The sequence below is a fragment of the Ixodes scapularis genome, unplaced genomic scaffold (genome assembly GCF_016920785.2).
Source record: "Ixodes scapularis isolate PalLabHiFi unplaced genomic scaffold, ASM1692078v2 PGA_scaffold4__175_contigs__length_147842914, whole genome shotgun sequence".
NCBI classification, from domain to species: Eukaryota; Metazoa; Arthropoda; class Arachnida; order Ixodida; family Ixodidae; genus Ixodes; species Ixodes scapularis.
This window is the reverse complement of record NW_024609879.1, coordinates 69,730,521-69,754,155: the sequence shown is the minus strand read 5'-3', so window position 1 is coordinate 69,754,155 and position 23,635 is coordinate 69,730,521. Positions and strand designations below refer to the sequence as shown.

Here is a 23,635-nt window from a genome sequence, read left to right as displayed (position 1 = left end):
TTTGAAAACGTGTCTTTCGTACCTTTTATTATTTCATCAGAATCATCGAATTTTAAACTACTTTCCTTCTTAATCCTCCAATTTCTGTAAACCATCCTCCTGTCTGAGACATGGTTCGAGGATTCATTGGTAGAAATCTTGTACAAATTGCGCCATTAGAAAGAAGAGTGAAAAAATGTAACGGTTAGAAAAAAAGTTTAGTACTTCAAAAAGTAATATAATAACTTTTGTGATTACTTCCAAATGAATGTTATACACAATTACTCGAAATGGCAATCGATTGGAAGTAATTGTATTACTTGTAAATAATGCCGTACAGGACCGAGGGTTGTACTTTCGACATTTGAAACGGGGGGGGGGGGGGGGGGGGGAGGGAGTTGGCTGATTAGATTTCCTCAGGCTTCTTTTGCAAAATAATTTCGGTTTACGAGGGACAATCCTACTTGCAACACATATTGGCCCCCCCATTCTCGCATTATGGTTTCGTAGTCTGTGTTCCAAATCTTACCCAAATGAATCCCAGTTGCTTCGGCGGGTCGTGTCACGTGACAACACAGGTTGAAAAACGCTGGACGCGGGTAGGTTGTGGAAGCCCAATGTACAAAATTCTTACCCTGGACTAAAATTGTGTAAATATTGGAACACGACGGTTTTATGCTCGTTGTAGTGACGGAAGAAAGAAAGAGTGAGAGGAAAACACGGATAGTGTTGTCATGTGCGAGCCCAAGTTTTTTTATTGAGCTAAAATATTATTTAAATAATAATAAATTTAGCAGTGGTCTTTTAATATTACTGGTCTAGTGAGAACGTCATTGCTTATTGTTACTGTAAATAATTAGCGTTGATTTCTAATCTAATATCTCTATTACCACTGAGTTGTTTTTGTTCAACTAAGTGCAGCCCATTAGCATCACACAAACCTCAAACATGTGCTAGGGATTGTGGAGGATGTGAATTAATAACTGAAGGCGCACGTACCCTACACCCATTATGAACGAGGCCGCAGTGCACTCCGAGAGTGTTTCGTTGTTCTTTCCATTCGGCTTCCCCATAAGATAGCCGTCATCGTAGTCGCACCCTTCGAACCCATCACTTCCTGGAACAAACTCCCAACCAGGAGGGCCTTGACCGTCTTCCACGGCGCCCATACTAGAAGGATAAACATGTAAGTCTTTCTCATGAAGTCAGCACATAGATGCAAACAAAAAAAAAAAACACATTATGAACGATGCAACAACTGATACAACAAAGAAACACATCATAGAAGTCAGTATACGTTTTTTCAATAACTTTTCTTTTGTGATTGTAGTTTCGAACGCGATGATAGCGTAAAACTAATTATAGGTGTTTCCGTTTAGCTTATTGAACGAAAGAGAACTATGTAGCAGCTAGGAAGAAAACATGGAAGGCGCAGGTTGTGAGGACCCAATAAAGATTCCGAAAACGTTCCAAAGACGCAAGAAACTGTATTGTAGAGGGTGAGTCAAAGGGAAATTGGACCACATACATCGCCTTCTGAGCGCATCGAGCTAAGAGTTTGTACAGAGGTGGCCAAGGAGCTAGCATTACGCGTGTCAAATTTTCGCTAAAAAAGCTGAACTGAGTAATATGTTAGGAATCCCTTTCGACGGCATCCAGAGTGGGGTGCAACAAATGTTTATTTATGGTTATTTACAGAAACACCTTGATCATCGTTAGGCATTATTGCAGGAGGTTGATTATACAAAAAAAGTTTATTAAACACAACATAACAATGTATTTTGAGCACAACCGCTGAAATATTCGGTTATATATCAAATTCTATTTATACATCCCATCCTATTCATCAAAACCTATTAAGGCACTTTCCTGGAAATTTGTTAAAAATACATCTCTAGGCTACCCATCCCAATCTACAGCTGTCGGGAAAAAGAAGAAAACGCAAAAGGCATTAAAATTATCTGACGGCTAGCTTTGGTAGGGCGAGATACATTTGGATAGGGCCAGATTAGATGGCCGCTAGATACGGCGTCCGTCTACTAAAGAAGGGCGCCTGATACCGCAACCGCCGACAGATGGTGGCACGTAATATGGCGGGCGGCTCAGGCGGCCACAGAGGTTGCTTCCGTCGATCTCGGTAGTAGCAAAAGAGGTTGAGTTGAAGCGATGCGCTGTTTTTCTGAACCAATTATGCTTTTCCCCACATGTTGGGCGCCATCTATCGGGAAACAGAAAAAAACGTATTTGGTGGCCTACCTTGCTTCTCCTTTTGCCCGCTGTAAGCTATGTTGGCTGTCTGAACGCGGTCGGTGAAGGCATTCAGCGTTTGTATTTACCATATCTATCGCGATTGACTAGTTTACCTTTGTTTTAATAAAGGCGCTGACTACAGACGACTTTGTCCGTTTTGCCGAATGAATGGATGAAGGACTTCGGATTTGTTTTTGAGTCGACTTTGTTTAGTATCGTTTTTAAAATAATACAACATGTATAACCTATCATTGCCTTCAAAATTAAACAAAGTTTGTGCCTTTGTTATGTACGACTACTGAGAAATAAATTATGAAACAGAGATTTTCACCTATCTTTCAATTTCAGCGGGCTGTATAGAAAATAAAAATTAATTCTTTTTTTTTTGCGTCACGTTTTTTTTTTTTTCGCACCCTTCTTTTACCCAGAATACATTCCTTTAGAGAAATATGCACTGGATTTGAGTTTTAAGCCTCTAAATATTCTAAAAAAGAGCAAATGCCGATGGTGGCTTTTGACGATTGTCGTGTGTGGCGTTTTTGAACCACTCTCAATCTCAGGGTATTCGAAAGAGAGCTCCTGTATTTTCTTCTTGTTATGTATACTCAAGTCGGTTATGTGACATTCCAACTACTATTTTGCTATTCCAACTACTATTTAACTTTGTTTAATTTGGAGGGCGATGAAATCTACACGTGGTATTTTCTTAAACGCGATATTAAACATAGTCGATTCAAAACAAAAAAAAAATCTTTAATTTAGATCAGAGATGTTCGCGGAGGCATGTTTGGGGATTTTTACAATGATTGGAGCGACGAATAATAAATAGTAGTTATAATGTCGTCTTACCTAGTTGCATATATATCACACTAAACAAGCATAGACGCTCTCTTTTGATACTTTGAGATTGAGAGTGATTAAAAAACGCCACACACGACAATCGTCAAAACCTCGTCGTTTTTTTCCGGTTCTCTGAGATTTTTTTCCTCGGAAACTAAGCATGTCAGGATATTAAAAAAAAGGAGTGTTTTTATTGGAACATGCGCCACAAGATATAAAAGTTTGAAGCAAGATAAGAAAGGTTACTGCACCTCGTTGCCTGAATCCAAATGAAACCGCCCATATATATATATATATATATATATATATATTTAGCACGGTATATGGCAAAATCGAAATACCTCAAGAGAGCAGGAGAAGGAGGAGGGGGAAAGGAGGAAGATGGGAGGAGGAGGGCGTACGGAGAAGGAGGAGGGCCATACCCTCCTCAAGAGCTGCGCTTTAATCCGGCATTACAGGGCATTGTAAACGTCTGATTTTTTTAAGCTGTATGAGTCTACAATCTTCTAGCACCTAGTGTGTGTAAAGTAGAAGTGTTTTCGCAAATTTTTGTAATTGCTTTGATATCGCCGTAGGGTAGGTAGTTATATTCCGCTGTTTAAATACGAGGGGTATTCAAGTTCTAAGGTCCTCTATTTTATTTTTGATAAGTTGAAGCCACCAAGAAGCAGAGATTACCGCCATTTTGCTACATGGTCACGCTCATATTCAATACAATTTTCGCAAGGTGGTCGCCAGTATTGCATGGGCGTTATAAAGAGTTTTTGGGGGCCTGTAGAATAATTGGAGTATTGCTGACGCCAAGGCGCAGCCCGTTTAAAAATCTCGAAAATGGTGGGATAACCTTCAGGGTCGTAAATGGCTAAAATATTTTGAGCGCAAGTTCAGGGGACAAGGAGGCGTGAGGAACCAGTCGAAAATGTTTTTTGCTAAGGTAATGTTTTCTATTCTCTTAAAGAATGAATTTAGCTTAACGAAACTCCCAAAAACCCCTAATCCCAAGATTTTGTCCAACCGCCCGTCCCTCCGCCTGGGCATTTCCCGGTAAATTTAGTGTGGCGAATTCACGTCACTTGCCCTAGACTTCACTTTAGTTTCCCCGCAAAATCTAACTAGAAAATTCATGTTACGTGAGCTGCCACGAGACGTATACACTAATTCAGTTTACCTGCTCAAGTTAAAGAAAAAAATTCGTGTGACGTGACTTCCGGTCACGTGAATAATACACTAATTCAGTTTCCCCGATACATTTAGTGGAAAAATCGACGTCCCTTGGCCTATACATTGATTCAGTTTCCCTGCGAAATCGGGTAGAGAAATCGATGTAATATGACTGTACGAATCGCTTGAGGATTTGATCGTTTCCTGGAAACTGAGGTAATCGACCTTCAACCGTTCGGATGTGGGCACCCCGACGGCTCGCCCCGAGGATAGGCGGATGAGCGGCTTGAGCCCTTTTTAATCTTTGGCCCGGGAAGGAGACAGACATTCTTGCCTGTCGCCGCGAGGTAGTGGCACCCTCCCCGGCTTTGTCGTCACGGCGCTTTCCCAGTGACGGCTTGTGCAGTCGGGAGACTGCTACATTGAGGTTTTAGTGATGAGGGGCGCCGGTCTGGGTCCACTTGAACCCTATTACGCTTTACTCGCTAACTTCGAAGGACACGGCGCCAATTTGTTTTGACGCGGCGAAGTGGGGGGTGTTTTCCCCGTAAAGCAGTAAAGTATCGCCCCGATTGGAGAGTTCCCCCAGGGGTTTAGCATTGTTTTTCTTCTTAGAAAATAAAAAATAACGAATTCGGTGGCCTTTCTGTGATTGGTGGAGGACCCGCTGGCACTGGGGCCAATAGAATTGTATAATCTTCCTGATTGGACAGGCCCTGTGTCAGCGGGAAGTTTTCTCGTACGCGCTGGCGAGGAAACGTTGAGTTTGAACAAGCCCGTGCGCGGAGCAAGTTATCTCCCGCGGTCCGCCGGTCCGTGTAGCTTTGTCGCGAGCGACGAGGAGTTTCTTTGAGCCTCACCGTGCGCGGTGGGCACTTTGCGCCGAGGCGCGTTTGGTTTGGTATCTCTACTGCCGTCAGCGGACAGTAGATATCTGTAACCAAGTTTGCTGTTGACGTTTTAATACATTTGTTTTTATTAACCGTTGGTCCCGACTTTGAGCATCTTTCTTCGAGGCTCCGCCACTACCAACGAGCAAGAAGCGACCATCCTTCGCGGCTGTCCACGATCGCCCGGCCCTGACCTACGACTTCTAGGAAGGGCCGGGACAAAACAACCTGACTCTCAGGGAGGGGAATTCTTTACTATGACCTATGCGCGAAGTCAGTTTCCCGCTAAATATATAAAATAGAGGTTCTTCTTCACTCTTCAAAAAGTGGTTCAACGTCCTCTAAATAAATTTAAACGAGCGCTCCTTAAAGGGCGCATTTAATGCATTATAGAACATTGGGGTAAAGGTCGGTGCCAATTGTTTTCCATAATATGTCTGTAGGATACAGCCGACAAAGTCGTACCCTTCGGTATGCAGTGGGTGAGGATGACACCTTCACTGTTCCAAAAGAATGACACCATCATCTCCATACTGGCGGTAACACGAAATGTATTCCGTGGCGCGGAGCGGAGTCGCAGTATTTTCATCACTGCGACCGACGTTTGGTTTTATAGTTGAAAGAAGCACTTATATCTCGTCTATTGCCGCGATTAATAAAAGGAATCGATCACTCATGCCGTCCTCATGCTACAAAATCGCCTGATTTTGCGTCAGTGTAGAAAACAAATAACTACACTATGATCTCTGAAAGTGAACGACGTCATTTTTAGCACTAGAAACTTTTGTAGGAGCAGGTAGCGCTACCACCTTTTTTCATGACACTGACAACATAACTACATCTCACACTCATTCTACATAGAGTATAGCATCTTTATGGTGCTTTTCATAGTGCAACTCGCTCAAGTTTCAGAGAAAGTAATTACGAAACAATGCAACTTGAACGCCCTAATATTAGAGACAAGCGTACGTGTGTCTGAGCTTTCGTCTTATGCCATCAACTAGAATCCCTAGACACTTGACGGTTATATATTAAAGGGCTTTTGAAATGTGCAGTTTACGTATGCAGCATACTGACTTACAGAAATGACAGCTCGCGAGTGGCGTTTCCAACACCCCGGAATTTTCCATTATCCGTCACGGCTGCGACAAAATGTTCCTTCAAGCAAATTCCTCCGATTCGTCCTGCAATGCCTGAAGAATGTTAAAAAAAAATTTAAAAAAAATCGGGTGCCAGAGTCAAGTTGCTATTTAAATCAATGACATGATTAAGAAAATCAGTTCTAGAACGTAAAATCTCCCATACATACCGGTTAGAAGGCCCTTCCGCTTACTGGTCACACCATTGTCCTTGATAGTGTTTCCAATATCAATCATGGACACATTTCTAATGTGTCTCCTGAAAAAACACAACAAAGATGAGAGACTAATTCATTTCAAAGAATGTCAAACATTTTCTAACGCCTTACCCAGTTTTGTTTTACTGAACTTATTAATGAAACGTCAAACAATGACACAAGGGCAAACAAAAATATTCAGTGCACTGAATAAAGAGTTGGTAAGACAAGCGCGCGTAAAAACAAAATGCCCTAAATCAATTTATCTCTTTTGCGTATCAAGGGTATATTTTATTACAAAAAAAAAACGCATAAATCCACATACATGTATCAAATTCAACAGAGTTCAAAGTGGCGACAGGGACGGTCGTCCAGTCGCTGACGGCTCGTGAAACAATATGGTTCATTCAAAATGTACCACAACATTATAATAATAAAAAAAAAGAAAAACGGAAAAAGTGCTTAAAAATATTCGGTCATATTTTCTATCAAAAATGATATAAATGTTATTATTTGAAACTGTTTTATATTCATAAACGATCGATTTAAGGCGGCGGTTCCAAGGCCGCAACCATAATTCTGCTGGTAGGTGTGCTAATTCTCTCCTGCTTGTGGTACAAACATCGTATCACTGCGCGTGCTAGGCATATCGTTCCTTTTGTAAATAAAAGGCTCATTTATGATCAGTGTCTTAGCGCAGAATGTGACATGCATTGTCAAATCTTAACGCATAATTGAAAAAGCAAAAAGTGCAAGTTTTTTTTAAATTTTTTTTTAAATCCTGTTTTTATGATTTCAAAGTGTTTAAACGATGCATCAAAGCCTCGGTCTTGTTTCTTTTTTTAATGAAAAAATGAAGGATTCGTGTAATTCTGTAGTGATGTCTTTTTTTTTACGTTTTGCACTCGTATTTTTTTTTACTGTTTATTTAAAAGTGCTCTTTTTTACGATTTTGAAGCATAGTAACTCAGGGTCACATCATAACTCAGCAACGACATTTAAATCGATATTGAATCGAAACTTAAAATGTACTTCTCACGTTGAGAAATAAGTTCAACATAATCAAATTTATCTGCTAATGACTCACGCTTGTATTTCAAATGGATGGCTGTATTTTTCGCTCTAAATGCTCAATTCTGGCGAGGGATCTAGAATCAGCCACCGAAGAGCGCGGTGCGTTTCGGGGTATGCATCGCGCTCGCGACTCAGCCGCCACGTCATCGACCTCCCTATTGCCAAGCATACCGTAGTTACGCGGGTTGGCACTTGGTGGCGTCAACGCGTTAATACCTTGTCTAGTCAAAGTGTCCGGGGGCCATAACATATCAACGGGAAATAGAGGAGCCAGCGGAGTCGTGCGCGCTGTGGCAACACGTAGTAGGTCGTCCGCTCCGCGACTTGGTTGATATGGCGACATCGGTATCGTTGGTTTCGGGCCCGAGTTCGCTGCTTTTTAAACAGGTCGACATTGTCGCGAGCCGGCTAAGCTATTTCTGTTATCATGCATAAGGCGAGGTGGTCGTAGATTTCCTACCTCACATTGGCGAAGGTGACGGCAGAATCATGGGTGACATTGGTAGGACAAGGCAATTGCTGCTTAACTGGTATGTACCACCAACTGGTCACAAGGACCAAATTCCGCAAAGGCGCCAGATTAACAGGGAAATAAATATCGCCTTGAAGGCGTTATACCAGAGGGCATCCTTCATTTATTAAAGAGTCAAAGAAGCAGGCTGGAGTTCGGTGAGGCAGCACTTCGGTGGCATCACTCGAGTATTTCACGCAGCGTATCGCATTGATAGTGGCGTGACCACAGATGCGTCACGCCAACACTGAAGAACGCGTACACCACCACTATTTTGCGACATTCCTTGTCACAAGGGCGAAGAGTAAACGAAAGAAGGGAAGGCATCATGAAAGAGCAAGCTTGTGCAGATCTTGACGGGTCGTGATTTTCCAAGCGACGGCACAGAGCGCAGAGAGCACGACTGTACAGTTCTGGCTGAGCCTCGGGGGGATCACATATGCTGGACGCACGAGTCGGGCTCCAAGAAGTGCGTTTTCCCATGCAGATCAGCCCATTTGATGGCTGTTAAACGAGGGATTGCTTAAATGTGTCTTGAGGCGTCCATTAAAAAAATTATGTGATCAGACTGCGCAAGAAAGCCCCAAGAAACAGACAGCGAGCCTGCAGAGGGCTGGTTTCCCTCAGAGTGTTCTGGTAGAGGTGGCGGAAAGACTAGTCAAGAAGATTAAAGGCAAAAAAAGGGCAACTTTGAAAAAAACAAAAAAGCACGGTTAGATCAGTTGCAATTGTGTACATGCACTCCATTAACCACAACCTTAAAAAGGTAGCTGACCGGTACGACGTAGCAGTGGTTTTCTCGGCACCTAATAAGCTGTCAAGAGTGTGCCGCAAAATAAATTCTTCCACTGATGCTGCGGACAAATGCAAAACTAAACACCGCAAGAAATACGCAGAATACACAACGGGAGTCGTTTACGAAATTCCAATGTGGTGCGGGTCAGTATACGTCGGTCAGACTGGCCAATGCTTCATTCAACGCGCGCGTGAACATGACAGGGCGTAACGAGCAACCCTACCTGGACATCTGGCAACACACTGTAGCCGCTGCCATTGCTCTCCGTCATTTGAAGACAAAATTTCCGGCCAGATACCCAAATAAGATATCCAGGGGGCTCTACGAGTCTTGTGAAATCAAAGCAACAGGCAGGATGTGCACAACTCACACTTCGATAACCTTATCGACAAAAGAAGTGGATTTTTTAAAAACGGGTCTATACAGTGCCTAGTCCTGACGAGGTTTTTTTCATGGCTATATAAGGGATTCGTTTATTCAACAAATGTTAGTTGCGAATGCTCCAGTGTTTACGCCTCTTCTTCTACTTGCGCATTTTCGGCGCCTGTCTTCGTTCGTACAATTCTCATATCGTCGCACAAAAACTACCCCTAAAACGCTCGCATCGCCACGAATTTGCAACGAGACTTGTCTCGTTGGCGAACTTCATACGAATAAAAAGGAACCATCGGCAACGCTTTCACCGGTCTCGTCGAACGAGGCTTACGCGTTCATCCATGCGGGAGCATTCAGCGCTTCGACGGCGACTAAGTTGGACGGCGAGACGACCGCTGCATTGTCACATCTTAGCACAGAAACTACCGCCCACAAAACCGGAAACCGGCACAGCTCCGCGACGTAAACCAGGGTCACTTCGAGAAGTCGGCGTCCCTCGTCAAGAACGACGTTGAAATCAGCGCCCGTCATGTAGAAAACGAAAGTTCATCGGAAGCGAATGCTGGCGGAGTGTATCCAAGGTGGCCCACGGCGCTTTGGCTTTCTTCGCTAAACCTTCAGTATTACGTTCTGGCCAAGATAATCTATACTGGTGAACGCATTTCCAAAAATGAGGTGCTGCCGGCAGGCCGGTGTCCTCACACATTCCATCGAAGCTCCGATTTTTGAAAACCGGTTGGTTTTTGATAATCGGTTAATTCAGTTAAAAATATACTTGCTTTTGTTTTCCAACAGAATATTGATGTGTATGTAGTTCTAACGCTGCCTGCATCATTTTGAAGCAAAAATACAAGCTCCAGAATTTGGTTTTCGTACCCTTTTAAGGGAATGGTCCTAAAAATCCTAAAAACTCGACACATCACACACACACATATATATATATATATATATATATAGAGAGAGAGAGAGAGAGAGAAAGAAAGAGAGAGAGAAAGGGAGATGCATGGTGACGGTAGGAAACATACTAGGAGGATTTTATTCAACATATCGACCTGAGGCGAGTCTTCGTCAGGAATAGGGCGTTATAAGAAAAATGTGGTTCTATTCATCCAGTCCTTAAAGGGGAGAAAGTTCGCATGCAAAGGAACTCCGCCTCATAAAGTATGTTCTCATGAGCGGCCGCGCCCTTCCCCCTCCCCCTAAACAAAATTCCGGCTAAGTGCCTGATATATATTATATATATATTAGTAGTGCAACACAAGCAGTTTATTCAAAAACACCACTTTATTAGGATAAAATTTCAAAACATATCCTCCAGCCAGTCTTCGTTTACTCACAGCTGAAACTGCATCCACTGCATCAAGCACGAGAGCTAGGGGTCACGGCTTTCTAACGTTCTTCCGCAGACCGAGCGCTCCGGGAATCGCCCAGAGCCAACCGGAATTCCCGTGACACAGGACGACTTGGACACAGAGATAGCGCAGCTGTCCTGGTAGATCGAACTTCTATGCCAGAGAAAGGCGCGCGTCACGGCTCGTCGTAAGGAACGCGCAGCTAGGCCACCACATGCAGGGACGCAAATTTCGCCTGCTCCTATGCCACTCCAGACGGAAAACACGACCCCCTTCGATCCGGCCAATTGGATGGCCGTACTTGACACCATAACAATTTGAAACAGCTGATAGGGACTTGCCTTCGTCATTCCAAAGTCTCAACAGCAAGCGGTCGTCCCATAATAGAATTGGCGAGGGCTCCATAACAGAGTTGGAGAATCCAAGACCAAGAAGACTAAGATACTTTTCGGCAAGCTTCATGTGTGGGTGCTCCTCTTACAGGAATCTAATAAACTTAGTGCACTCTCCCACTTCATTGGCTATCACAACCCTTCCATTCCGGATAGACGAGAAGGCTCCTACTCAGATAAACCGGGAAGCAAGGTTGGGCAGTAACGCGATACTGCCCAACCTTGCTTGCCGGTTTGTTATAATAGTTATAATACCCAGTATCGCAATACTGGGTATTGCGATAGTATTTCAGAAACGCATTTCGTATCTGTATTTCTGTATCGCGATACATTTTTTCACCAGTATCTGCATTCTTGTACAGAAATACATTTGGAATGTTCCTTTGTATTGGGATACAACAAGAATGAAATGTATTTTGTTACATTTCTTGAGAAATAATCCCCCCCCCCCCGAAAAAAAAAAAAAAAAAACAAGTCCGAATATTTTTATTTGTTTTTACTTTTTAGGGCACCAGGGTCAAGGGGATGCTTCATGTGACTTAGTCCACGGCGGATTAAAAGCCCATTTCAGAAAGCAAAAGCCACTCAGCTTATGCCTGAGAAGTTTTGCTGTGCAGCTCCTCCCTCGAAGACCAGCTCGCCCTGATCCAGCGGGCAAGAGCTGCAGAAGAAAGCATTGGATCTCTGGACTAAAAGGTCCCCCCCCCCCCCTACCCCGACCTTTCCGCTTTCCTAAATAGCTCAACAAAGTTTGTACCACCACCACCGAACATACTGCACTGCGCTGGCACCGCGTGACGCGGGCGAGAGCACGCAGTGAACGTGCAACGTGCACAGGGGACTAGTCAGATCATCGACACCATGAGTTATACCCAACGTTACTAAAACACTGAGTTGGGAAATTCATCCTCGAAACCTGGGCCGCTGGCGTCCACCGAGACCGAGATAAATACGATAACAGCGCCACTCTTTAGTGACGAGTTAAAACATAAAAGTAGCTTTACAAAGCTACGGCGTGATGGCCCTGCGAGATGGAGCCACCGGCCCTTGCCCGGCGAGAGATATGGCGGCGCTGCGATCGCCATTAGCTTGCTTCTCGAATACAGATCGGAGCCACATTTTTTAAGGCAGGCTTCATGGCAGTGGCCCAACTAAGTGGTACTAGTAACTTTGGTTATACCAGAATGTCGGGCCACATGAATCGGTGTCGCTACCTAGGGATAAATTTTTAAGTTTCTTCAAAATGACCGCCGTAGGACCTTAGCCTTAAGCTTATCAAACAAGAGATCTACCAAACAGACGATAATATTTGCGCGCATGTCGAAACTACGCATATTCAGCGGTGAATATAAAAGATAATAAGTGAGTAAATTACGTTTGTAACAATCTTTTTACACAGTTCAAATGAAGATAACTAATCAACGTGATCCTTATATAAACAACTGCCACAATCTCAAAGGTTTTCTTCTGGCCCGCCGCATGAATGCCTTCCTAGATTGGTTACGAAATTGTTGACATGGCGGCTCAATTACCTGTTGAGCCGATTTCTTCACTTTTCTGAAAATTATGTTTTATGTTATTTGCTTCTGTGCATTTTCTTTCTATGTTTGCATTTCGGTACCCTCCTGCATAATGCGTGAAGGCGCATTAGGTATCAATTTAATATAAAACTGAATAAATAAATAAAATGGTTTCGGCAGCAGCACCACTGGCAAAATGCTGTGCAACCCTTTCTGCTTTGTGCTACATGTTGGGACCATACTTTTGAGAGCCCAAGCAGCATCGCATGGGTGTAATCGAGCAGGGACAACTGCTAACTGGAAACGTGGAATTCCCACCGAGTCGCCTGCGCGTGAAGATCTCCGCGTCATCGATGAGCCGCTCTTCCCCTACGTGACGCCTTTTCGATTTGACCGCTCTACAGTTGCGTCACGTCACATGGATCATCGAGCGGCTCTAAGAACACAGACGACGCCGTTCTTCACCAGGAGTTGCGCGATTCGAGCTTCAACCGTCGTCGCGTCGACAGCTATAGTTTGGATCGAGATCGCCCTTCACGCCATCCCGTCTTCGCACCGCCGCTCTCGGAATACGTTTTCGGGTGGCTCTCTGACCGTCGTCATACTCGAGATCTACTGCTCGCAAACACAAGCTTGGGAATTTGACATCTCTCGCCGACACAACAAGACGACCAACGGAAGAGCGACTGCTCTCACGTTCAGCCCCTTTGAGGACGGAGGGTATGCTCCTGCCCCCCATGCTCACGCTCTCACCAGCGTCACAGTTTCGGGCCGCCGTCGCCGTGGCTACGGCCCCAATCGTGATTGTGTAAAACGACATCACGGAAGGTGGGAACACAGCTGCTGCCGGTCATCTCGACAACGGTTAGCAACCGCGGAAGCAGGAACAAGTGGCAAAACCGTGGAAGACAGTAAACGGAACCATGACAACTAAACCTCCAACGACACTTCTGACTCCGACATGACTACATCAGGACCAAAGACCAGGATGACGAGGACTTTATTTCTGTGAAGACGAGACGCAAACGGAAGCGTGAAATCGAGAGCGCCAGTGACGAGGAAAGCAGAAAGAAAGGCGTCGTCGTACTCAGTCTGACAGTCATCTTCTCGCCCTTTAAAAGCCGACGATAGTTCTGAACATACTCAACGGCCTGAAGCTCACAGAGGCTCTAAATAGTCAAGCTCCTACCGAAGTTAGTAAAATTTGCTCCAACAAGAGATTGCACATACTCGCGGTGGACACACCAAACCAAGAAACCGCAGAATCCATGCTGCGCATCAGGAAGCTCGACAGCGTTAGTGCGGGCATACGAGCCTCGGAATCCGAATACTGCCGTGGGCATCATTCGGGACGATGACGCAATCATTTCGGAGAAAGTGTTGGTTCGGAACCTAAGCCCGAACATGACAAAAAACACGCAAGTGCGTCGGTATGCTGACACAGAAACGGTTCGCGTCACCTTCGCATCCGCGACCCTACCAGAACACGTGTTTTTGGGCAGAAATTGTCTAAAGTTTGGACATGTAAAGGCAGTTTGCATTTGCCCAAATTGTGCACCAGATGCTCTCGCTGCCACGCAAGCAAGAGATGCGAAGCCGAAAGGGTCAAGTGCGTGAACTGCAAAGGGGCACACGAGGCAACCTCAAAAGACTGTGATGTGGTAAAAGGAACGAGCCGTAAACAAGTACAAAACAATTAACGAAGTAGATTTCGGAAGTGCCCGGGCTGCCTTTCGAAACCGCGGCCAAAATAACATCGAACGAGACAACCGGATCGTTCTGCAGAATTGTTTCAGTGACTTTTATAAAGAAACGCAGGACCTCCTCTTGAGCAAAGCAATGTGCCAAGAAATGAAACACGGAACTCGCACCCTGCACGGCATGTTTCATGAACCCTTGAATCAGCTTCTCGGGAACAAGGTGCATCGAGAGAACAGCGCCCGGAGCCCCTCTAGCACTAGAGAGAATAAAACATCCCAACATTCTTCACAGCACACAGCACAACGGAATTCATACAGTCATACGCTCCGCAATGCCTCTTCTTCAGCGCAATCACAGCCAACCAGCAACCGTAAAGCCCCCCGAAGCGCGACCGGCCACGAACAGCCAGCCTGATTTCTTCATTAGGAACCTTAGCAGGTACTGTGGTGCCAGCGGACACGGAACCTTTAAGGTCTTTTGACTCCCCTGTGGTACGAGCGATTCTCCAAATAATCATACTGGTTCAGCATTGGCTCTGCGATGGAGCTTGCTATGCATTAAATTTCTACAAATGAGTTTCCTACAACAACACAACAACCGGTATCGTATTTCAAGAGCGCAATATTGAACGACGTCTAGACTCTGCAGAAGAACCCGTTATGCATCAATTATGCCACGAATGCTCTGTGCTCCAGTGGAACGTGGGCGGCGTACGTAACAAACTGCCTGATATACGGGACTTTGTACGAAATTATGAAGCGCTCATTAAAATTCTTAAAGAATTGAAAGCGTCTTCAACGCTCCGCATCTCCGGATATAAGTTCCATCATTTCGTTCCTGATCGGGAGAAAAGTCGTATCACCATGGGTGTGCGCACAGACATTTAAGTTGCCAGGAAAGAAGTCCCACTCCTCACTATTTGAGATTTCGTGTGTTTAAAGCTTCAGTACAGGAAGATATGTTTCACAGCGATCGCGGTCTATATTCCGCCAAGAGTGCATTTCTCTGGCGAGGAAATCCAGCCGTGCTGCAGAAAATTGATGGACCTTTTCTTCTCTGTGTAAATGTCAACGCACATAACCCGCTGTGGGGCGCAGATCAACTTGAGGCGAGAGGAAGACTCCTAGAAGACATTTTCAGCTTTTGGAAGATGGGGATCTTTAATAATGGAACATACAGATTTCTTCGGGGAGCCTTCAAAAGTGCCATTGATACACTGCAGTTTATGAGGGCTTCCGTCTTCCCATCCAATGGATGAATGATCTTGACACCAAGGGCAGCGACCATCTGCCTCACCTCTACGTATCTCCCTCGACGGCTTCGGAGAAATCAAGCACAATCCGAAGATCCTATATAGAGACTGGAGTTGTTTCAAAGACGAAGCGGAGCCAGCACATAAAAAAGGTGGAGAGGTTACGGACATCACCGCGTGCATAACATCATCGTTGACATCCAGCACGAAAAGAGTGAAACTTCCTGTGAAATACCTTGCGATCGGCGCAGATAATGAGAAGTGCGACGTCGTGGTGAATGGTGGCTTTACCGTCATGGCGGAGTGGTAAAGCCGCGGACTGGGCGGAAGCATGACGAACCCCGGTAGTCGTACGACCACACTTAATTCGACTCTATAGGCGACGTTGAAGAGATACCTACAGTTATATGGACCCTCACAAGCTGTGAACGAGACTATGGAACGTGGCCCGAGGGCTCAAGAAAACACACAGGCAGAAGTTTCGCTTCCGCGCCTTGACACTTTCAAAAGGAATCACTGAGCGCTCTGCAGCCAATACGTTCTGTCAGGTTCAGCAGCGGTGCCCCGCTAGTGGATTGTCACATGTGACAATCACTGAAACCGGCGCGCTACCGGAGCTCGACGAGGCGTTTACCATGAAGGAACTCAAAAGCGCTCTAGAGGATTGCTTCGAGCACACCTCTTCAGGCCCGGATGGTGTTACATACCAGGCGCTGGCCAATTTAGGATCTCTCACCCTCAATGTCCTTCTGCAACAATACAACATCAGTTGGAACACAGGACAGATCCCAAAGTCATGGAAGAAACATCGCTTCATTCTCACTTTGAAAGCAGAAAAATCACCTCTGTCGATGGAGTCATACCGCCCCATTGCGCTGCATAGCCGCATTGGGAAGTTGATTGAGCGTATGATCCTAAACCGTCTGCTCTGGTGCTTCGAAAAAACATTCGTCTTCCCCAAGCGCATGTAGTGGTTTCGTCCTAACTGTTCTGCCGCTGACGACGTCCTGGACCTGGTCTCAGATGTCGAACAGCATCGGAGCCGTCGTCTCTCAACGGTAGCTGTGTTTCTGGACATAAACGCAGCTTTCGACAACGTGGAACACAGCAATACTCACATCCCTCATGAAACTCTGCGCATAGGTGGTCAAATCTACAACTGGATCTTGGACTAACTTCAAGGACGCACAATCTACCTAACCACAACAAAAGGAAACACGGACTGTTTCTCCGTAACTATCGGCGTTCCACCAGGCGGTCCTCAGCCCCACACTCTTTAACCTCGTCCTGGCCCGCCTGCCACAGCAACTTTTGAGAGCATGTGAAGATGTAGACGTATGCCGACGATATGTGCATCTGGTTTACGGGCCCGACCGCGCAGGGATCTGTGGAAGACTCCAAAAAACGCTAATTGGAATCGAAAGATACCTGAACTGCAGAAGCCTACACTTGTCGCCAATCAAATGCGTCGCTATGACTTTCACCAGTCGAAGTTGCAAACGCTTTCCAATACTCAAAGGAGAGCAGACTATACCCTACGTCAGCAAGCATACCTTTCTTACAATAGTCATCGACAGGCGCCTCAAGTGGGCACCTGAATGGACAGACTTCGACGCATGGTCAACTCGTACGTGGAAATCATGCAGTGCCTATCTGGCTCGACACGTAAAATTTTAGCCGCCCTTAGGCAGCTACACAGCTTAATGGTACTGGGAAGTCTGCGGAACAGTCTGCCTTCCCTGCACCGGTTCAGTTCAAAAACCCAGAGGGGACTCTTGGCACTGCAGGGAAGTAGCCTCCGCGTTGTGCTGGGAGCGCCCCGAGCGTCGCCTGCTGCATGAGTGGTAGCAGAAGCGCACGAACAACGTATGGAAGCGCTCCGTGTTCAAAAGACCCCCCTACACTATAGTCGTTTTTTAACCCAGCACAAGGCGCATCACCTGGCGGACCTGCAGACCTCACGTCCAGCGTCGAGTTTTGAAAAAGTGGTTAGAAACCACGTCGAAGCCTTTCCGGGGAACGCTGCACAGTATCGTTACCCCCAGTGAGTACCTTGGACATGGATGACCCCCACGGTCCACTTTTCAATACCGGAAGTAAGCAAAGGCACAGCCTTCGGTTTTGTGACGCTGCTCCTCACGGAATTTTACCTTGAAGATAGCTACAAGAGCGCCACCCAAATACACACAGATGGATCAAGCACTGAGATTAATTCGCTCGTCCTCTGCAATTTACGTGCCAGATGCGAGCGTTTTGGAAGGGTCCAAACTCTCCCACCGCACTCTCTCAACCATTGACTAGCAATTATCCTCACTTATGGACAATATTGATTACTTAGAGAATAGAAGTCGCAGCAATAATTCGATCATGTATGGACTATATGAATTTAATACGGAGGCACCAGAGGTGCTTGAAAGCAAAGTAATGAAATATGTTTTCTCTAATAAACTAGGTATTACTGCAACTAGAATTCAAAGGTATAGACTAGGGCGAAAAATTGAAAACAAACTTCGTCCTACCATTTTAAAATGTATGGACTACAGAGAAAAGACGGATATACTGAAGTCTGCCTACAAACTTAAAGCCACCACGATATCGATATAAGAGGACTGTTCTTTTAGAATTCGTGAAACAAGAAAACCGTTGTGGAAACGTTCAATCAAAGAAGAAAAACACGAGCGCAAGTAAAACTTGTATACGATATGCTGAGTGTTAATAAGGTAGTGTTTGTTTGGTACGAAGGGAAATGCACATGCTTTAGGCTGAACAAAGACGATAATGATAAGTGACGGCGTAGCGGTGGCCCTCGATCATTGAAAGTATGAAATATGAATTGTAGGAGTGTTCTTAACAATGTTACCGAGTTAGACGAAATGTTGCTTTCCCATGATCCAGATATCGTTCGTTTAACAGAGACGCTTGGTTAAGCCAGAGCATATATGATAGTGAATTTGTTCCTAGTGGCTGGTGTTTACCGGAGAGACCACGAAAGTAAAGGTGGCAGAGTGTGTGCCATTTTTAAGAAGTCTTTAAAAATACTGAGCATGCCAGATGTTTCTGATATAGAGTCCATTTTCTGCAAAACTTACAGTAGTAAGATTACGAGCCCTTTACAGGCCTCCTAGTGCCTCGGTTGCTGTTTTCGAGGAGTTGAGAAATTATCTTAGCGTACATATTAGGCCTGGCAATCGGATTATTTTGTCAGAAGATTTTAATTTGCCAAACGTTGATTGGCCAAACTTTATTTGTCTGAAATCAGAGTGACAAATCAGGTGAAGCAATGTTGGATGTGGCATTTCATAACAAGTCGTTGAAGATTTCACGAGGATTTAAGGTACTAACTCTAAATGAGTACTTGGCTTTTTTTTTGTAACTGGAGTAATTTTCAAAAATACTAAATGTGAGGTAGTACATGGAATTTCCGATCATCAGGCTGTTTTATGGACGGTAGATGACGTTTCCATGGACAGAGATCGCAAAACCTCGTGTTTACGCAACCTCGCTCGTGGCGACGACGTTTCCATTTAGACATGCTTTCCTTCTACTTTGAAGCTTCTTCAAAAATGTTGTAAATGAAATGCCTTGAACGATTTGTGCCATGAATTGTCACAAATAAGGAAAAAAATAGCCCTGGATGTCTTGGGAGACACTAGAACTGATGAGAAAACTAAAGCGCATAAAAAGAAAAAAAAGTCGACATGCACGGAAAAGGTGAATGAATTTTTTTTTTTATATTCCTACTCAGCTTAAAAATCAATTAGCCATGGAGAAACAACACTATTACGATAGATCATTACCGCATTTCATAACCATGTCTCCTGAGAGGTTATGACGATTAATATTTCCATCATCTAGGTGCCGTGATGAGTTTGAAATTGGTGGTAATCAAGTTTGTTATGATATAAAAATTTCAACTGCCTTTAATGAACACTTAAAATCGGTTTTCACGTGAGACAATAGGGAGTTTTAGAATAACGTACGCAATTTTAGCACACGCTAGCGCTAAATTTATCGCTTGCTTAAGTGCACGCGACGCAAGAGACTTTTAGAATAGCGTTTCTCTGCCGCGACGCAAAAGCCCAAGCATCTCGCGCTTGCAACGCCACCAAGATACAGTCACGATTTTTATTTCACACACGAAATGCTGCAACATGAAAAAAAAAACAAGATTTTTGGTCCGGAGTAAGAATTTTACATTTCTTTAAACGTTAGAGTGCGACGCGAGCGGTCGACCGGTCGTGTCCGCCACATGCGTCGCCTCGGCAAGAGGGTACTGACCTTCGCCGATAAATGTTCGCTCGTCGCAAGCATCAAGTTGCCGGTGATCGTTGCCCACCCTACTGGGTTCCAAACCAAGTGCAATGTCGTCCCGCGGTCCCGTATTGAAAATCGTAGTCGCGAGGATGCCGCCGACGTCGCGCTCACGACGCCGTCAAAGCGACCGCAGCCGTGGTATGGCCGTGGTCCTGGGGGCCGCCATGTTTTTTTTTAACCGTGCTCGTCTTGGCTTTAGCCAACTTCTCATCACGAATCCTCCTTAGAGGAGCGCAAAGGCCCTTTGCGTACGCACGCTATTTCCGAGAACTAGCGCACGCTAAAATTGCGCACGCAAAGCGCAAAACCTGGTTTGCGTTCGGAGCATCCGCAGTGGCGATGACGCTATTCTTTGCGTACGCAAAACTTTAGCGTGCGCTAATATAAAAATCCCTAATAATTTTTACCAACTTCTTATGCGCATTTTCCACCCATTTCTGATGTTGTGATTAGTGAAAATGATGTACACCATGTTCACTAATAAATATCACTAAACATCTAGTTTCAGCAGCACGTTAAATACATATTCAACATGCAGCTGAAACTAGATATTTAGAACTCGTGTGGACCCGGCAAAATTCCCAATGCATTTTTAGGAAGGAATGCGGAATGGATATTGAAGCATGTGTATGTAAGATGTTTGTGCGGGGGCCGAATTGCAGACGACTGGGGGAACGGCCAGAGCAAAAGCGCCACATAACATTGGGAAGAGCCAGTGTATCAACAACTAACATCTTATTTCACTGACACAAACTTGTTGCAAGCTTTTAGACCAAATACTACATAGCCATATATAGGAGTTTCTCGATAAATACAATATCCTGACTCAACGTCAACATAGGTTCAGGGAAGGCTGGTCAACATGTACTCAGCTAATTGAGACGATACACAATTTTTTTACATCAATCAATAACAGGAAACAGGGAGATTAAAGTTCATGAACTTTACAAAAAATATTTGATAAGGTATCATGAAAATTTATTACACAGCTAGATAAGATATTTAAAAACGTCCAGTAAGTTAAATGGATTTTGGCGTACCTCTCTAATAGACAACAATTTGTAGTAATTAACGAAATTTCTAATAACAAAACTTTCATTTATTCTGGCGCTCCCCAGGGTCTCCTCATGACCACTGCCTTTTTAAATATGTATTATTGATACTTGTAGGGACCGGCGACCGTCAAGTTCAGGGACGAACGAACACACACGCGCGCCTGGTCCGGGTTGATAGAAACGAGTAACTTCGTCTACCTCTTTACTCCCTCATATATGTACAACCTAATGGTAGCGACACCTATCACAGCAATATTGTGGAAGACATTCCAGTTAAAATTAAACTATATGCTGATAATTGTGTAATGTACTCAGAAATAGATGGTATATAGGATCGTTTTTGCTAAGTGATGATTATCAAAAAGTTGCTGCTTGGTATGATGCAAGGCAAATGTGTATTAACTACAACAAAACTATTTTCATGCGGATCACTAACACGAAAATTATATTAAAATTTAATTACTTTTTTTCATAATGCCCTGGTTTCGGAGGCAACACACTATGTGTACTTATATGAGTGGATCTCAAGTAATCTTACTTGTACGCAACAGATTGACTCCGAACGATCCAAGGTCATACGGTCGCTCTTTCTCAAATAGCCTTAAAACATTCTAATCCCTCTTGTTCGCCTTCTAGCATACAAATCAATTGTTCAACCAACGTTAAATTACGGTGCTATTATTGGGGACCCTTTCACCATGGCTAATATTAATAAAATTATGGCGCACAGAAAAAGGCCGCTCGCTTTATATAGAACAATTTCGGACGTACTTCTGTAACCGAGCTTTCAGCGTTACCACCGTTAACACAAAGAAGTCGTCATTCCCGTCTCAAGTTTCTGTTTCAACTTATAACGGACATCATAAAATTGACATATCGCAAATATTTTTTTTGCTCCTGGGTATGCGACAAGACAGAGACATCACCTAACCATAACTTCCTTCCGCGTACGTTTCTTCAAATATTATTTTTTCCAAGAAAAATATTTAATTGGAATAACCTCAGTAATAATGTAGTTTTGCAGCCGTCATTGGCGTTATTTGCCTCCTACCTTGGTTCATGATGTTTTGTTTCATATTTGTTTAAACATATCTTTAATCATGTATGCTTTTGTTTTTGCTGTTGCTTTGCTTTTCTGTCAGCTATGTATCGGTACTTTCACCATTGTAAATAGTGATGGGACGAATTTTTATCCGAATCGAGGTTCGGAGCCGAATCTGAAGATTCGGAAAGATTCGGAAAAGTAGCCGAATCTCAAGCGATTCGGAAAAGTTCGGAAAGATTCGGAGCATTGCCATGGTTGCCAAATCACGTTGATGTGTGTTTCAACTTTTCGTGATATTAAATTCAATAAATTCTACAAAGTGCACGAAATAATATTGTAATATAATATCAGAGTAATAAATAAAATGTTCCGCTTTCTTAATATTATTTTGGATGTTTATCGAGAACGGTAGCCTAGCCAGGCATCGCGGAAAAATTGGTTTCGTGTCCGGATCACGACCCAAATAGCATGTTGGTGCACGCACGTGGAAATACAAGCGCATGTTTTCATCGCCGCAAGAGATCGATGCCGTACATGCTGTTCGGTACAAACACATTTCGTGCCCATAATTACAGTCGTAGTGGCCCACACCATATAAGTGAGTATGTTCGATTCGATCATCTCCAACGAGTGCCCACTGAGGTATTTCTATTGGAACACGGGAAACAATCTGAAACTCCTGGTTAATGCAGGCTTTACGATTTAGTGTTTGTTTCCGAACAATGAAGTTGTATTGGACACCCCTGTGTTGTGCTTCTTTTTCATCAAATAAAGTTCATGTACACAAAACTTGCTGCCGAGAACAGAGAATCGACAGTTGTTCTTTGCCACCGGTGCCAGCACGCGGCCTAAGTTGTGACGAGCAACATTCATCTCGCTCTCGCGCCTTACAGGTAAAGGCATAAGCAGCTCTAGAGAACGAGACGAATCATTTCCTTGCCTGAATATATATTTATTGTGCGTTGCGCCAGATTACATGTAATACACAGCGTTTCGCTACATTTTACCGATCACCGCGAAACCGCACAGAGAGCGAGACCGTGCATTGGTTAGGCCTACGCCAACCACACTGAAAAGCTCAGCTGGACCTGGGCGTGTGCCAGGGTTTACAGTGACAGTACAGTACATAACATACGTTGAAATAGGTTTTAACATGAAGCTTGTCGTAAACCTCGTAAACGAGGTTTACGACAAGCTTCATGCTGCCGCCTTCATCCAGCGACGAATTTGACGAATCTCCGAATCTGCCGAATATTCGTCGCGAAAAGTTCGGAAATTTCCGAATTTGTCCGAATCCGAATCTCCGGTGATTCGTCCCATCACTAATTGTAAACCCTCCCTGCTAAATTCCCAGGCTAGGGACTGCAGTTTTTATAAATAAATAAATAAATAAATAAAAAATAAACAAAAATATACAAAAAATAGTTGTATGCAGCTATCGGTCGCAGTGGTAATTTGTTTTTTTTTTCTTCAAAATGTGCAGTTCATAATTTAATGTTAAAATGAAAGCCAGGTGTTAACCTTTCTTGACGCCTAAATTTATTGTTGTCTCATTCAGCAGTTGTTTTATGACATTTAGATGTTTTGCTTTGGGACATCCACAATAGAGACTATTGTTTTTGTTTTTTTTCTGAGTTGAAGAATAACAAATATTCGTTTACATGTTATAGTAATCAAGAAATCATATACTATGAAGCCCTTGGTCTTTATACTACAGTTATAATATTATCGTAAACTAGCTGAAGAAAACCGATAAGTTTTATAAAATATATTGTATTGACAGTATTCTGAA

General features: G+C 44.0%; 1 pseudogene; it reads right to left on the bottom strand.

Moving 5' to 3' along the window:
* The window catches only part of LOC121837890, an 85,384-nt pseudogene that overhangs the window by 5,674 nt on the left and 56,075 nt on the right, over window positions 1-23,635 (bottom strand).